We start from the raw sequence: 6,000 nt of genomic DNA, 5'->3' as shown, positions 1-6,000 counted from the left end.
ACTAAAGACCCTCCCATAAATGCTCATGGATTTAAGCAGTGCTGGCAAGGGAAAGCTGGAAGTTGTCACCTGAGAGTGAACAGTGCTCTCCTGCAATGAGACATCTAGAAGCAAGCAAAGGAGCATAAAACAGCAATAGCTCTAGATACGGATTTTTGCTTGCTTAATTTTTGTTGCACAGGGACAAACAGTCTAGCCCTGCTGTTGTTGCCCTCGAAGAGCACACTGTTTCTAGTGTTTAGCAACTGGAGGACAAAAGAAAATACTGACAGAAGTGGGGAGGTACTTGTGCGGCTGAAGGACAAAGCCCAGAATAAAAATACCTAACATCTGTGCCTCTGGTAGCTACCAGCCTGCATTTACTTTCTTCACCTGAGTACTGGCTGCTCAGAAGCGCCCAACAAGTTTACAACACGCCCACAAATGGGAGAAATATACCACTCTTTAAAGTGCTCATCCAGCAGAGGGAAGGTTTGCGATTAGCTCTCTCAGTAAGTATATCCCCAGATTCTTGACTTGAGGAGAGTGACACACTCCATGCCAAGAAACGGAAGAGGAAAAGAAGATACTGCCATCTGCTTATGTAGAACTACATGTTTGTGCACCAGCTCTCCTGTACAGATAAAGAGGAATAACACTTCCCTTTCTGTCAGATTCAGTCTTGAGTATGAGACAGTGCTCTTGTGCAGAGACCTGAAGACTGTAGGATATCCATGCAATAAAACCTCGGGCTCAGACTTAGGGACCTATATGTCAGGCCTGCAACAGCCTGAAGACCTCTCTCCCAATTGACCAGCCAAACCATCACCTGGCCTGCTGGAGCTCAACTGAGAGCCAAGGGAACCCAACTGCACACAGAACCCCAGGGGATGCACCTGCAATCCACAGAGCTGCTGTTCCCACTGGGTTGTCTTGTACAAACTTTTGTGGGTTGAGCAGGTTTGGGTTTTAACACTGTACTGATGTGATCAGTTTCAAATACTAAATGTTAGGCATCACTAAAATCCCCTTAACTAATGAGACTGGCAAAAGTAAAAAAAATAAAAATAAAAAAAATCAGGTATCAATACTTGTATTTATCTATAATTTTTTTGTGGTAACCCAGATACTGAATTGCCCAGGCAACTGTGCCTTAATTGTGTGTAAGTGCCAGCTTGTATTTTTGCAGCGTATCTACCCTGACAAAGGCTTTTAATATTTAAAATCATGCAGATTATCTATTCAGTCTTCAGAAAACTCATTGTGATGAATTCAGTATCTCAGTTTCAGGCACTTCAACTGCTGACATCTTTCTTCAGGCTAGAGAGAGAGACTTTATTAATTGTACTGAAAATCCTGTGCAAACATTTAAAAAATATTATTTAGTACTCAGTAAAATGGTTTTTTTTTTTATTTTAGTATGCCACCATCTATCAATGTTGTCATGAGTATCTAGATCTCAGAAGTCTTTTTTTTTCCCCTCGCTCTCCTTTTAAAATATATTTTTATTCTAAGTGCCTCTGTTTATGCAAATGTATCAGTCATGTCTACTCAGAAATGCTTATATCATATCTGAGGTCAGGAATTCAGCTGTATTTAAATTATATGCCAGATGGATGGGCAATGCATACATTTCAGTTCTTTGACACCTTAATGAACATATCTCTTGGCAAGATGAGGCTATCTGAACATCCCAAATCATCAGTCACTGTTGTCTCCTAACTTTTGGGCTGCAATATACTGCTAGCAACAAGAGCTGACCACCATGCTATCTCATCAACCTTTAGCTGAAAAAGCTATAACAATTATTTGCTTGCCTAGAGCAGTACAGCCATTTTACACGGCCTTGTCAATTACAAGGGTAAATCCAGATTTATAATGAGTTTCAAAAATCTAGAAACATTCGCTAATTAATTCTCCTATCATATCCTTCCATTAAATTATATTATCAGCCGTTCTATTCAACTAGCAAACTGTGCAGAATAAAAGTTTGAGGGAAAGAAAAGCAACTAACCAAGCAAACAAAACCCTGAACTAAACATTTTCAAACTGACAAATTATCTGGCTATCTTATTTTTGGAAGTTTATCCTGAAATAATGCTTGGCTTAATCTACATAAAGATGTCAAAAAAAAAAAAAAAGAACTTTTCTTCACATCAAATTTTGAGTTTCTCAAAAACAAAAACATCAGCAGGGAATTTCAACTTAGACTTTGCAGAAGGCTAAAATTTAGCAAAGCTCTCTAACCATAACACTTTTGATCAATTTCACCACCTACATACCTATTACAGTAACGTAATCTATACTTACAGGTGCTGTATCATCATACATATTGGTTAGCTGGTGTCTTAAACTAAGAACCCCAAAGTCCTTGGGATGTTTAAAACTAGAGGATAACTAGGAAGTTGGCCTGTATAAATCATGCAAAGTCACCCATGCAATGATATTACCAGGAAAGCTGCAATGAGAGCCTGGAACTTACTGGCTTTCTTCCTAATGGTCACTTCACCAGACCAACATATCACCATTATAGGAGATAATGATAACAAAACACTGCAGTGCTCTCAAATTGCACAGAAATGGCACTTTTGCTGTTCTGAAAAGCTGTCATCCAGTCTGAAAGTCGTCAAAATTGCTGGGCCAACATGCTCTAAATACAGTGTCACTTATAAAGAATATGTAGTTTTTCTTAGTTGAGTAACAAAAGTAGAATTACAAAAAATAGAAAGAATATGGGAGTAGAACAGAAAAACCTATTACAGTGTCAAAAAAAGAGTGAACAGGTAAATAATAGATACTGATCTTTTTTTAAGCTCCAACTAAACTCAGATATTACAGTGGCTACAAGACACTGAGAGCACTGGAACCACAGCTGCCTAGACACCGCTGTTAGAAACCCTTATAACTGCTTTATTTTGCATGGCTTAACATAAAGTCACTGGTAAGCAGATCTTCTAATAGACAATAGCAACCTGCTCCTGTCTGGGCAATCTCGTTCTGTTTCTTCCCAAATCTTTTGCAATATAGCAGTTCTTCCCTTCTTTCACCCTCCCTTCTTTCACCACTCTAGCTAATGCCATTTCCTTTTCTCATTGTCAATCCTTCCATCCTTGCTAGAGTTCTTCACCTACTGGAATCTCAAACGCACATCTCCCCACTTTAATTCAAGAACACTCACTCAAGCTTGGTTGTTCCTCCAACCCTGCCTTCGCCTGTCCTCACCTCCTACCACTCTTTTGAATATCCCTCAGTCTCTCTGGCTGGCATCATCAGCATCTTTTCTCCTCTGACTCCTCCCATAGAGGAGGAGTCTTCTATCTTAATTTGGAAAAACAAAAATCAAAATCAGGTTTTTGTATCCCACTTATTCCTTATTTTTCACAACTACTCTGCCATCTTAGTCTACTTCTTTTTAAGCTCACAGACTGCGGTCACTATATGGAGTCAATCTCTTTGGCTTTCACCAGCTGTTTTCACTGAGCCTTCCTTTCAACATGACCTCTGATGACCTCTTCTTACCTAATGCTGAGGATCAGTAGTTATTTTCTGTTCCTCATTCAGCTTCAATGACACTTCTTTCTGCTCTTCTTGGTCTATCATCTTTCTTTCTTTATCAAGAGGTTCCAATCTGCTCATGTTGACAGGCTATCATTGACAATTATCACTGACAATTACATTTTCAGGAAACAGCCTTTGTACTTTCTCCCAAGCTGCTCTTCTCTTCTAAAAATCTATCTTCTTGTTATTTTTCAATCCTTTAAAAACTTGCTTTTTTATCATCTCTCTCCTTCTCTATATTAAAAAAAAACTCCAACCAACCACCAACAACAAAAACCAACCCAATACACTGGGATCTCTTCCCCCACCACGCTTACCAACACTGCCTCAGAATTTCCTTGGAATCCCACTTGCCTGTACCCTTCTTCTAATTGCATGCTTTTACACAGAAGCTGCTTTTTCACAGAACCTAATACAAAAAGGTACTTGTCCATAATGAGGCTGTTAAGCAACGTGGTTATATAAATATAAATTACAACAGGAGTTCAGATTTCACTGCAGCAATCATCGTATGAAAACCTTGACATGAAGAAAATAGAACCAAAATGCTTAAGAATGTGGTTTTGGCCTTAAAAACTCCTTTCTTAGACAATTCCAATACAAGTGAATCTATTGTCTTTAGAAATAAAGGTTTATGCCTGACTTCACTGAAAGCAGTAGGTATTTTATTACTAATTTCAGTATGGTAAGGGATTTTCTATCTGTCTTATCAAATAGTCTTTTTCAATATTTGCAAAGAAGCAGTCAAATAGAAATAGTTATAGTTACAGCATTTCACACTTATATTCAGTGACTGGAAATTATCTTGACAGCTTGATTTCTAATTTTGTACTATGTTTGTATGCTAAATCTGACAATACCCAGGTAGAAAGCCAATGTTTAATGGATCACAAACATGACTTAAGAAAACACAGCTTGTTTAGCTTTACACTGCCTCTTCTGAACTTTAAATTAATACATTATTTAGTAGCCAGCACTTGTGCTTAGACAGCATGGCTCAGATATCAATACCACCCCAAACAACCACATTTGCCAAGCCTGCCTTGTATGAAAGGGATTGAAGATGTGTGCGTAAGAAACACGTCAGAGCAGGAAATTAACTCCTTCAGCTGCAGTAACTGTTACTGCATCAGCATTTAATTAACTGGCATCAAAGCATCACAATATTCCCACTGATACTGTGTTTTCCATTGAGATTGGGGGCTCCCCCAGCTGGGAGAGGGCGATGGGCATTTTTGTGACTGCCTTCAAGTTAGGATGCTAAGAAACAAATTTAACATGAAATTTTAATCCAAAAGATACAAAATGGATTTTTTTCCAATACAAATGAGTACAACACACCCCAGCTTTTATGCCAGTGTGCCTCCTACAGGAAGGTGATCTACACAGAACAGTCTCCACAAACAGTGGTTTCTGTGTCCTTCAAGATTTACATTTACATTTTTAAAAGGAAATTATTTCATCTCCCATTCATTCCCTTTGCACGCACCTCTTTTTCACCCATGAAAACCAGAAACTACTCACAACAAACACTGAAAGGAAAACAAGTTTCAAACATTTGAACAGCATGGACCATGTCCAAATAACCCATCTGGGCTGGCTCCTTAGGCTGACGGGTTTAGTGACCAGAACCACCCACAAGCTGCTTGGGGCAGGAACCAGCCTATTATGGGTTCAAATTCCAGTTCACCCCTATGTAAAGAAGTGGGAGCAAGGTTTTGTCGGCAGCATTCCAGCCCATCTTACTGCAAATATCCTTACCACCACTTAGGAACTTACGAAGAGGTATGCAAATGAGTCCAAAGGCATTACTCACTAGTACTAGCACAGGAAGATACTACTAAATGCCCCTCATCTTCCTGCCTGACTTTATTCTCATCATGCTCCAGTGTGATGCTCCATGCCTTCCACAGGAGCTTGAAGTGTCTCTACTCATTACCAACTATACTGCAGTATTTCGAGGAGTCTGAAAAATAATCCATATACATGCATATACGTCCTTCCTTGAAAGCAATTGGCAGATTGCTTTTGCGCATAGCCTATGACACAGATTACTGCTAACACTCTGCCCTAGCGTCCTCTCACTGAGAACTAGTCAAGTAAAAAACATCAACACTTACATTAACCATCATAATCTTCTAGTTTATATTGAGACAAGATTTCACAAAAGAAGGAAGATTTTCCTTGAAGAGGGACTGTAGGACTGTAGCCAAAATTACAAGGATTACATGTCAAATGATACTCTATTTTTTATTTTGTTTGTTTTGCTTCATGTCCCTCTTGCTATAGCTTTGACAGAATATATTAACTGTACATAACTATACTTATTTGTGTGTTTACTTGTGTTTACTTTCATTTACACAATCATCTTATAAAAGGAGCATTTCTCTTTTGTGCTAGGTATCTTAGGATTAAATTTAAAATTGCAGTTATCCAAGTATGTTATTTTAGGAGCCCCATCAC

Source organism: Phasianus colchicus, chromosome 1, assembly GCF_987193195.1.
Source record: "Phasianus colchicus chromosome 1, bPhaCol1.hap1.1, whole genome shotgun sequence".
Classification (NCBI taxonomy): domain Eukaryota; kingdom Metazoa; phylum Chordata; class Aves; order Galliformes; family Phasianidae; genus Phasianus; species Phasianus colchicus.
The sequence above is the reverse complement of the archived record's forward strand: the minus strand, read 5'-3'. Positions refer to the sequence as shown.